Here is a 12,280-nt window from a genome sequence, read left to right as displayed (position 1 = left end):
ATATCCTTTGACCTTCTCACTATGAAGATGAGAGAGCAGCAAAGATGAAGAACATTAAGAAAGCTGCAAGCTATAAGAAACAAGATGGAAAGGACATGTAGTTTAAACAAAATATGGAACTTTTAAGAAGCTTTTGAGAGAAACAAGATAAAAGAGAGAGACTCGATTGTGGTTGTTCAGGGAAAATGTTCACCTAAAACACAACAAATTTAGATTAGATGTGAGGACAAATATCCAAATAAGAGTTATTCATCAATAGAGAAGTCTGCCAAGAGAAACTTCTGGGATATCAGAAGAGGAAATACTTAAAGGGAGATTAGATAGTATACTCAAAATAGCGAAGCAGATAAACCTGTAAAATATGCAAAAGACTGGAGTGGATAGCTTCTTTCAGCCTATACTAATTTCTTTCAGCCTATGTTTTGGAGTCTTTTTTTAGGACTTTACATATAAAAATTCTTTTACAGTATTTGGTTTGTAAGAGGAGTAAAAATCCAGTTCTGTAAAGTCTTAAGCATTTTAAGATTTCCATCTGTGCAAGTAGCCTCTCTGAATTCAGCTTATTTTAACTTAGTCTATATTATTATATGCATATAATATATAGTGACCCAGAAACGCTCCCTAACTGTCTTAATAAAAAAATATTTTGACAGCAAGCAAAGGATTGTAGCTGTAGACTGGCAGATAGGAACCAACAGAGGTAAATGTTCATCTACTCTAAAGGAAATGTTTCCTCCATTCTTCCATTGTCTCCTCCTAACCAAGGCTTGCTGTTGAGTGACAACTGGACCTCCTTAAACTGGAGTCTTCTTCCCAAGGATTTTATTGCTTTTACCCATAAACTCTCTTCTGATGTAGATTTAAATGTTGCTACATAACAAGTTCAGGGAGCCACAGGAAAGAAAAGGGTGAGGCTTTATCATGCCAGACTGCTCCACCATTATTCTGCTGTTTTGGCCCTGCCACACAGCACCTACACTTCCAGTCACAAACTCAGGTAAAAGGAAAAGGGAAACCATTGTCCTGATGCCTCAGGCTTTAGCTTTTATATTTTCCAGATTCTGTACTGCTTTAGTGTGTAGTTCTGAGCTTCATATTAGGGGATAGTAAGCTCTCTTCACAGCGTAGGTAGATAAAACAATTCCTTTCCTAGCTTGGGACCAGGGACAAAGGATCCAAATTTCAGACCTAGGAGCATAAACAAAGGCAGAACAAAGAGAGAAAAACAAGGATGGGACTTCATAACCTGAGGCTGTAGTTGGACAATTATCTCCAATATGCTAATGGACCAGAACTTATAAAAGTGTGAGATCTTTGTGACCGGTCATCCATTTTGTGACTCTTTGGGGTTCATCTTGAGTGTAGCTCTGGCTGGGCTCTTGTACTGCCCAAGGTGTATCCATTGAGGCCTTTTAATGAATACCTACTTTATTCTTTAACTCCATCTAGCTTCTGCTTTAGGTCAGCCTTCACAAGGCTTCACCCTGCCAAGTTACTTGCTCTCTCAAGCAGCGTTGAACACCCGGTGCAATATGCTGGGATGGGGAGCAATTAAGCTTAAATTCACTTGTCAAGGCAGGTCTCAGGTGTAGCACATAGCACAAAAATCATCTCTGTGTACGTGGAGGCCACCTTACCCTATAGCAGCATCTTCTGTAACCAGATTCCTGCCATAGGAAAGGTCTTCCCAGATCCATGGTACAGCTGCCTCCAGTTCTGAGCTATGGGCTGTTGCTGTATTTGAAGTCGGCACTTCCAGGGCTCAGTTTAGCTCAGCTATTTTAGGCATCTGCTTTAGGAATTATGCCCTCTAAGTGCCTATTTTTCTCTGGGGGCTGTAAAGTGAATATTGATCGTTGGCTCAGACACTTTGTCAGCTGATTCCCACCTCTAGATATTTACTTTTCTGTAAAATTTGGCATCACCTTACCAACTATGGCAAGCAGTCAGGCAGTAGTAGAAAAGTAGCAGATTTCTCACTGGAGGAATAGAAACAAATCATCAAATAACCTCTAACCAGTCATCTTCACTGCCAGGATCCCTGGAGACATTATGTGCAATAAAGAAAATTTAGCCATTTGTTCTTGTAACTAAATATAATCACATCTGTAAGTATTTGGTGGGTAGAAGCTGGCTGGTTAGATTACTTTTTAGCTTTTTAATTTTTTTTTGTTTAACTTCACAGGAGTGCTGACTGTTCTAACACTTTTTAGTAGAGAGAAGCAATAAGCTAGCATTTTTTTTCTTGTCTTTTTCTTTTTCAAAGCCCTCCTGAAACACACTGAACTCTTTTCTAAGAAGTAGGAAACTAACAGGTCTGTGAATGTTGTTTCAGACCCACAGTTTGACCCATTCTAAAAGGAATTAGATCTGCATGAATAATTAAAAAAAATTTCTCTGTTAAAAAATCTACATACTATTGCACAAACATATTGGCCCAACCTATGTTAATCACAAAGGTGAGGAATAAATGCTCAATTAATGGCAGATACAGAAAAAAAGAAGTTTAATTAAATCTAACTGTTAAGAAACTTAGTCTGTGAGCTGATCTATAGCTAGGAAAATGTAGTCACTGTCCTTGGGGTTTCATTATCCTGGCAACAACATCTACTTTTTTCCTTTCCTATTTCCTCTGTTGCTTAAACACCTCTTGTTACTCTATCTTCCAGTAATATTGAAGGTGTAATTGAAGGAAGAAGTGGACAAAATTGTTCAGCCCATTATGGAAAATGCTGCGGTACATTTTTTAAATGAATATGGAAATATTACCAGTTGTGTCTAAAAATTGAAGGTAGTAGTCTCTTGTTTTCAAACCAAGAGTTTTAAATTTAAAACAGTGTTTAAAAAAAAAAATTGTTTACTTTGGGGACTCATAGGTCAGGGAAAATGGGAGAGCTTAAAGTGTCTGGTTTTTATGGGCTAGAGATGCCCGTACAACCTAAAGTGATTAGAAATCTCTGTGAGCAAGACCAAAATCTCTGTGAGAAGTGAAGGCAACTTTCATTCCCTGAAAATTTTACTCTTCTGTATTGGAATATAAGCTTTCTGCATGCTTTGTCTCCAAACTTGATTGAAAAAAACCCTGACAGGACCTGTTGTGACTTAAAACATACATTCCAAAGAGAAGCATCAGAATTTACATAAAACATTTAAATACTGATTTCATTTTAAAAAAAAATTATTTATTCCATTGTTGAAGTAATTAAATGTACTTCAGTAAACACACTATGAAATTATATCGAGTAACACTTGCCCTTCTTTAAGAAGCCATGTTTCAATGGCCTGTCTTCTCCTGTTCAAAAGGCAGGTGCTTGAAGGTGACTTGGAATTTAAAAAAGGAAAAAAATATTGCACATTCTTCATGGTGTCGAAATAGGAGGGGCACTAATAGAGATACTATGACATTTTCATCAGTCATAGGCTTAGAAGAAACTAAGTCCAGGTACCTAGAACAATATCTACAGATTTATATATGAGACACTGTTATTTGGGGTCATTCAATAATGAAGAAATGATACTGTGATATTGGAAACAAAGTATTTTAGAACAAATAGGGAGTTGAAGCTTTAGCTGTTTATATTTATTGAGTGCTACTACTTATAATAACTTCATAAGGTTTGCAATATTAACAGTTATCTCAAGTGAAGTTCCAGTTCAGTTAAATTTGCTCCATGCATGGCATTTTCTTCACCTTCCAGTTCTTTACCTGAGCAACTTTTTGTAATGGCTATGTCAAACAAAAGTCACCCATCAACATTTGAAAATGTGATCTTGTATCAGGATTATTCAAAAAGTTATACTTCGGTTGGTGTTCAGACCACAAGAAAGCTTTGCACCTTACCGTGCTCTCTTCCAGGTCTATAACATCTCTCACACTTCCAAAAAGGGATTCCCAGCACCCTTCTCCTCTTCACTCCTTTTCCAAATACAAGGAGTAGAGCAGTGTGTGCCTTTCTCCCGAACAGCCTCAGTACAGCAGCACAAATGGTTTCAGCAAGGGATGTGCTCTCTCACCCGCTGGAGCTCCTGTTTGCCTGTGTGGGGATGTGCATACAGGCTCAAGATTCTTATTGACCCTAGGTGCAAAGGCAGCTCCTTACCCTCACCTTTTCATGTATCTGCAGCATATTTCTGGTTTGCCAGAAACTGGAAGAGCCAGTCACCCACTGCTGCTGGGTGGGAGTGCTGGTAGATGGGATGACCCCAGGTGTTTTTTTATTGAGAGGCTGCTGAAGAGTTTGGAAAGGAGGTGATACTGCTGACATTGGCTTCACCTCTGCAGGGCTCAGCTGGCACATTTATGATACATTATGGCTTCCTGTAGAACCTAAAAAAAAAAATATCTAAAATTAAAAAACTAGCAGAGGGAACACTTTTTATTTTTCTGTCTACAGCAGCATATGAATAGCAGCAACAATGGGGAAATTCTGCACTAGAGGAACAGTCTGGCTTTTTTTTTAAAGTTATATTGATTAACCTGAAAACACTTTCCAATATTTGTCTTACTTACATATTAAACAATTCCTTGGCTCATACTTGCTCCTAAGCTGTTCAGAAGCTTAGAAGAAGTACAGAAGTAACAGATTATTAACTTCAAGAAGGCTTCAGATTTATCCCTGGACAATGCATTCAGAAAAGCTGCAAGAAGGCAGAGCTTTCTCTGCTTTCAGAGAATGGTGATGCTAGCATGCAGGAAAAAGAAGAGTGTTACAGTGTTTTGTAGTTACTCATTTAAAGAAGACAGTTTTTGAAATGTAATCCCATTGTTAAAACCCAGGGGAGACAGTTCAGGTGGTAAACTGTGATGTCTCTGTAGTCATCCACAGTGTACATTTCCTTGAGGTCCCTGTGTTCCTGCAGTAGGTTGTGCACATATTTACAAACCGTGTGTCTTTTTTCTTTCTTGTAAGTGTGAGATATATGATACATGTGACAAGCCAGCTCATTAGCATGACAGCAAAGTGCCCCAGCGTGTTTGATACTGCAGTTTTAAAACATGGGTGACAGTAAGGTGCTAGTAAATAGATAACAAAGCTAATAATGTTCTGCTTCCCTTTAATTTGTGACAGTGAAGACTTTAGAGTCAGTTAGAAATTTTTCTTTCTTTTTTTTTTTTTTTCCTTCTTTCTGGTTTCTGTGGTTCTGTGGTATGAAGTATGCATCCCTTGGAATCCTTCTTGAGAAACATGTCAGCTTGAGGTTTCTTCTATTTCCAGTGAACAAGAAGATAATTGAAACCCTTCCTGAGTTACAGCTATGTTTCCTGCTGGAGACAGTGACAGATCCAACAAAGCAGAGTGAACACTGAAATGCAAAACAACATTTGCTATGTTATTCCCTTCATACTTTTAACATATACAGAAATTCCCTGGATCAGACTACAGATTCTAAGAGGCAAATAGCAAGAGACGTCTGAAAAAACAGACAGGAGCAGAAACCTTTTAATTTTTCTGCAGCCTGTGAAAGCTCCAAACCCATCACCTACAACACAGCACACCAGCCTGGCTGCTGAGGGGCAAGGAGGGATGCAGATCCAGTGGCCACTCTCCACCTGGTTTCTCTGCTGAAAGCCATTTCAGTTACCTGCCCGTTGTAGCAGTGGGTTGGTTTGTGCCAGGAACACCTGTCTGGGATGAGTGGTGTGGTTATCCTCACTGTGGGGATTGCCTGGCTTTCCAGCTGCTTCTCTGAGAATCTGGGGTCTTCTCTACTTAGTTCCTTTATGGTGGGACCTTTGTTTTCCCCTTATATCTGCACCCACAGACTAGGAGAATACAATGTGAAGCCCACCTGTGAGAACATGGCAGCTACACAAATCTGATGTGACCATAGGGTACAATAGGTTTTTGTCTGATGTGATGGGACACTCAGACTATGCTGGTAGCAGCTAGCTGGACCGGATTTTGTTTCTTCATTGCAAATGGAAATGTTTATATTTCTAAGAAACAAAAAAATTCCACTTAAAGAAAAAAATATATTGGAAAGTGTTTCCCAGACTCCAGACAGATTCTTCTGTCAAAGGAAAAAACCAGCTGCTGGGTAGGGAATACAGAGCTGTCAAATCTGTATCCATGTTGTGCCCATTGTACACGCTTCTGAAAAGGAATCTGTTGGCAAGCAGCAGCACAAATTTGCTGCCTCCTGGGGTATCCAGCAGAGAGCAGGGCAGCCAGAGCAGCAGTGCTGTGCTGAACAGGAGTGGGACTCTGTGGGGGCTGGCATGGTGTGGTTGAGCTCAGCAAGGAGCCTACACAGCCTGTCTTGGATGTAGGATGCATCTCTTATGTGATTGGACACCTATATTTTATAAGGGTTGGATAGGGAGACTTTAAACCAATGCAAATTATGAAAATTCTACTTTTGCCTTCTCTACCAAATTCATGCACAGGCTATCCTAAATAAAGGTAAGATTTCTCTGTGATTGCAACATACAAAATACTGATCACTGTATTTTACATTATGATAAAAGTGTACCTTTTCCCCCCATTTTGATATCGAAAAAGAAAGATCATCTGAGCATTATATTGTTTCTGTCTTACACTGGAATTATATTTAAATATGCGTGAACAAATAAAGCATCAGTATTCACTTCTTTAGGCTGTATTGAGCTTTTTGCAAAATGATTCAAGATTTTGTAATGCTTCTTTTACGTTTACCCTGCAGAAATTCTCATGAAATAAAACAAGGAAAAAGAATATTGCCAAATTACTTGGATATTTTTATAATAATAAACACTGTACTCTGCTATGAGCTAGGAAGACAAGAGATGTAGCTTTCACAGTCTCAGACTAAACACTGAGTCCTTCTTTTTGGCTTCTGTTTAAAAACTCTAATTGATTGGAAGAGAAAGATAGAAAGAAAATATTTCAGTATTTAACACAGTGTAAAAACAGCTACTGCCTTTTGATTATAAATTGTAGCAAATACAAATATATACAAATATAGCACTTGCATTTCCTAAATGTATGTTCTTTTTAACATAAGTTGTGTTACTAAATGCATAGCCTAATGTGTAGGGATGTGAGTGGATAATACAATGGGAGCAAATTTGAAAACATAACATAAAATGTAAAAGATGGAGACAGGCCTGCACATAATTTATATCCTCAAGAATGTATTCCAATTTTTTTCCCATAAAATAGATGGGGGAAGAGAATGGCAAATTTTCTCTCCATTTTCTTTCAAAAAGAAAAATAGTTGGAGCTTTCTCTGACTGTAATGAAGTAACTTACTGGGTGGTGGAAGTAGAGAAAGGAAGCATCAGCTGTTTTTAAGAAACTTATTACTCTCAGTTCAGACAGTGTCTGAACACTTATGAAGCCACTTCCTGACAGGACACATATAGCCAGGAAAAACTCTGTGGGAATCACCCAGTCACTAACAGGACAGTAATACCTGTCCACAGCAGAAGCACGGCAGTGTTTTGTGTGATGTGCTAGTGCAGAAACATCATTTCTGTATTTTAGCATTACAGGCCAATAATTACAGACCATATTAGAGTGAGCTGAGAGACCAAATAGTCCTTGGCGCCAGAAAATGCAATCTCAGGACTAGGATTTAATTGTCATGATTAGTCCAGTTATTAGTCCTGTACGATCACACATTTGGAAGCAGAACTGCTCTCTTGGGGATATCTACCTTTAACCAAGTTGACTCAGGTGTGCAACTTGTGCATCACCTTGCACAATATCTGCAAGCAGTATCTGGCTGTGCTTCTCAGTTACCAGGCTTTTTTGGTGGACTCTGCAATCCATGAGTTTGATAATGCCATAATGTATACTGGCTAGCTAGGTCTTCCTGCTGAAACAGCTCTAAGTGACAAGCTGTCATCATTGTGACTTCAATACATACTGTTTCCAGTCATTTGTAGTATCTCCTTTTTATTGACCTGGTAGTTCATAGTTTGCACTTTCAAACACTTATCAGGTAGATAATGCATCAGCCTACTTGTACACTTCAAAAAGCAGCAATGTTCCCATGGAATACAACTGCAGAATCCTGGTCTCCCACTAGCACAATAGCCTGGAGCCTAATATTAGAGTTTAATTTGTTTTACATATGGAAGACTTTATAAATGTACCATACATATTTCCATGCTGTGGTTGGATTTTATGGAAAGACTGCAGAACTAGACGATAAAAAATATAATGTAATTCCTGAGCAATTCACTATAAACTGAATCTTGGAGAAAAGCCTTTGCGTAAACAAAAGGACCAATAATGCTCAGAGTGACTGTAGGGGCACAGAAATCATATAGAAGCAAGAGAAAAAGCCACCTACATTGAGTTCCAGGAGGAGAAACACTGCATTTTATCATTAAAAAAGTAATTTCAGCATTCTGTGCAATAGGCAGCACGGTAATAAACTACTGTCATTTAGATGCCACTGAAAGAATTGTTTCCATCATCAGTGCTGGTTCATCTTCACTGTACCTCTTTGCCCACTGTTCTGCTGCCTTCAAATCTCGTCCAAGAGCAGACACCATCTCAGACTGCCATTGACAAAGCAGTCTCATGCTACCTGTGAACAGGGACTGGCATCTCTGGAATACACGTGCAGAAACCTGCTGCTCCCCCAGCCTCCCGTCACCCAGAGCTACTTAGAGGTCTTTAAATGTGTTAATGTAGTACTTCCTAACTTGTCCACTTGTTAGTACTTTAATTTCTCCACTAAATTACTTCACAGACTACACATATGTTATTGGAATTTACACCTTTGTGGAAAGCACGCCTGGGGAGGCCAAGAGAAGCCAATTATTTACACTTGCTTTCTACTTCAATCGGCCTGCCCTTTCCTCATTTTATTTCAAACTTCTCCTCTTTATTTACCTTCATTTTCTGCTTCTCTTACCTGCTTACTCCAGGAAGGAGAAAGGCCGCAATGAGATAATTAGATTTAAATTGTCCCACCCCAATCGATACTGCAAGTGGCTGAAGAAAGGACCATTCTCTGGGCCTCAGCTGTATTTATTTTTCACCACGTGCAGCAGCAGTAACACTGTTTCTCTCAGATTTATTTTCCATCTCCTTGGCTGCCCTGGAAAGCTGTGCCCCTGTCAGTCACAGCCAGAATGATGCTTGGCTTCTTTGGGATGATGTTACCATGGTTACAGGTGGTGGGACAGCAGAAGATAACTGAGCCTCCAAAGGTCATGAGTGAAGCCCCAGGTAGCAGCTTGGAGAAGGACAGGATGATATGAAATCCTGCTCCTCTTCCACAGCAACTCTCCTTCCCCTTATTGGTTCTCACAGATGGGGAGCCCAGGACCTCCATGCTGCCCCCACACATTAAAAACAAGCTCTGCACCTGACATTTGTCTCCCTCCTGTATCCATGGGGCAATTATTCATGGTTTACTGAAATATTTTTAGGTGGATCAACCTTTTATTCCATTATTATGAAAAGCAAAACAGGTATATTGCTATTAAATGTTTTGTTTTGTTTCCCAGGAGAGCTCACTCTCTTTTCATCCCTCTAATTAATCTTAGAGATGCTAAGAGGAACATCCCTGGCCTTGCAACAACTCAAATCTCTTAGCAGACCAGCTGCCTCTTTTCACTTGGAGTTTGTGGCTCTCACTGCCATTTTCAGAGTGTCATTGCTGCCAGACTTTGGGCTTGTAAACATCACTCTGATTTTTCCTGCCTCTTTCTTTGTTACTTATAATAAGTATTATTGCAAGTTGTTCCTCTCATACAGAACTCCATAAATTGGTCTTATTACTGCTGGATTAAACTTTTCAGCAAATGTGAATTATAAACCTTCCTGTACATACAAAGTCAGCTGTAGTTCTAGTCAAGTTTTCCACATGGACCTCTCTTAAAATTTATTTTAAAGTTAATGTGGTATTTGTTCATATGGTTTTGGGATAAGAGTTTGCATATGACACCTTCATGCTCTGTACCATATAGTACAATATGCACTTGGGCTACATTTGCTTTAGGGAGTCAAACCATCCATTTTTCACTCTTGTCCTTCTGACTGAGTAATTTGCCAGATGCAGCAAGGAGAACCCAGAGGTGTATAACCAGCCTGAAAGAAAATTAGATGATCCATTTCTGGTGTAATCTCTCTTTCTATTATTCTGGAGCATTTCAAACAGACAAAAACCCACTCCATTTCCATTTGCAAAGCTCGTATGTCATCTCTAATACTGTCCACAACAGTTTTGATCCCTTGGAAGCTAACTTCCACTCAGAAAATAAAACTATCAACCTTAAGAGGAACAGGTGTGCAAAATGCAATTGTTGGGTAAGTAAACCATGGGTTTGGAAATCCCACACATAAGGAAGGAGAGCACAGCAAAACATGACAATGACAAGGAGAAAAACAAAGCCAAATGTGAGTAGCTACTGAGGTGTTTCAAGGCCGTGAGCCAGCACAAGTTGCAGCTCTGCCATGAAGAGGCCCTGGTGCTTACCTGCCACCAGAACCAGAGCCCAAATGTCCCCACAAAGGGACAGGTCAGGGAAGCATTTGAGCTGGAAGACAATGCTCCTGGATGAATTTGCTTTACAAAGAACGGTTCCTTGACCTTCCCTAACCCTGGAGCACCACATGAGCTGGTGCCAACAAAAGAGATTAAGTGGGAACAAGGATTGTGTACCCTCCTTTTAATAGCTGGGGGGATTTGTCCTATGGTAAATGATGGCACAAACCAGTAATTGGTCTGAATTTTTTAAAAATTCCTTCTCTTCTTTGTAAAATTTGATACCAGACAGAGAGAAAACAGGCAGATAAACATATACATAGTTCTGGATATTCAAATATAACATTATATTAATGTTATAGATGTCCAAAATCCAGAAATTTTAATTTTATCTTTAGTTCATATAAATCCTGATAAATAGGTACCAACCTTCAGCTCAAAATTCCTCTTTCACTCACTCAACTTGTGCAACCACTGTAATCTCTGTAGCCTCCGTTTTCCATAATGAATTTTACATAATATGAAACTTTTTTGTCCTCTTGCTTTCCTTTAGGCTTTGTGCTGGTAAATAAATTACAACTAACAGTGAAGACATCACTTAAGACCTCAAAATATTACTTTTATAATCGGCTCATACAAATGATTCCGAAGCCAATAGCAAACCTCAGTCTTACTTGTGGGGCCCACTTCTGCTGGTCTGTAGCCACCCTTGCAGGAGGACTGGAAAACTGCAGAGACAGCCCCATGTGCAGCAGCAGCAGCCAGAGGGGAGGCTGCTCAGGTGCCACAAGCAGAGCCAGTGTGTCATTCTCCTCAGAGAATGGCATGCCAAGCAAGAGCACTGTGAGCAACAGGAGCAGAGCTGCTCATGCAAGACTCTCTACAGGCAGGAACCCTGACATCTGAGTTCACCTTTTGCTTGCATCCCACCAGTTTAAGACATCCAGATTGCTCTTAACTTGGCCACTCTTGCTTAACTTGGCCACTCAGTTCTCAATACTTTGACGTGCTTTATATCATCTATAAATTTTATTCACGCTGCTCTTATATGTACTTTTTCAGTTATTTATAAAACAGTATTTCATAGTCTTGACCTGTAAGTCATCTCTGCAAAATCCTATTTGAAATACTTCTATTCAATGATAAATCTTCCATGACACCACTTTGATGTATACCAGCTACCAAGTGTCTAAATCCATTTAATTTGCACTTAATCAATATCAGATAGTGTTGACTTCTAATCACAATAACATGCAGTTCAGGTCTTTATGAAAGGCAGTTTCTATGGTATGTAAGCAATTGCTTTAATGAAGCGAACTTATCAGGAGTGAAACCAGATCCACAAGCCATAAAGGCTGGTTGACTCATATTCCCATCTTTTGAATTATAAAGAATTAAATCCCATATCAGCATTCTGATCTTCACCCTGCTGTCTAGGACTGATGTCAGCCTGGTCGGTCTGTTAGCTTCAGTTATTCCACCTGCCCTGTTCAGCTACTTGTATTACCTCAGCACATACCCTCCTGCCTGGAGTTCTTTGCCATCAGGTGGATAAGTCAGAGGTTTTATTTGAAGCATATGATATTAATAGATTCATTCATTTTCATAGTTATAATGAAAAGCGTAGGCTTTTCCATATCCTTCACAAAATCTTTTTCTGAATACCTGTTTTATTAACTGAAGTAACATCATGAAAGGTATAAATTGTTATGGCTCTAGCACATATGAAAGTATCATGACTGTTCAAAATCCTAGCCAGAGAAATATTTTATTCAAGGTACAGTAGTATAAGTATTAATACTGGTTTTGCAAACAACCTCTCTCTACTTCAAAATGGATGGACTATAAATAC

At 39.2% G+C, this 12,280-nt stretch overlaps 1 long non-coding RNA gene across 1 annotated transcript in view; it reads right to left on the bottom strand.

Annotated features, from left to right (window-relative positions):
• Positions 1 to 4,337: 4,337 nt before the first annotated feature.
• The window catches only part of LOC135293491 (uncharacterized), an 80,189-nt gene continuing 72,246 nt past the window's right edge, over positions 4,338 to 12,280 (bottom strand). The window contains exon 4 of the long non-coding RNA XR_010355606.1: positions 4,338 to 5,304. This is a non-coding gene — a long non-coding RNA (uncharacterized LOC135293491). The remainder of the gene's footprint in view (positions 5,305 to 12,280) is intronic.

Source organism: Passer domesticus, chromosome 2 (assembly GCF_036417665.1).
Source record: "Passer domesticus isolate bPasDom1 chromosome 2, bPasDom1.hap1, whole genome shotgun sequence".
Lineage (NCBI taxonomy): Eukaryota > Metazoa > Chordata > Aves > Passeriformes > Passeridae > Passer > Passer domesticus.
Note: the sequence above shows the minus strand (reverse complement) of the source record. Positions and strands in the feature narration are given on the sequence as shown.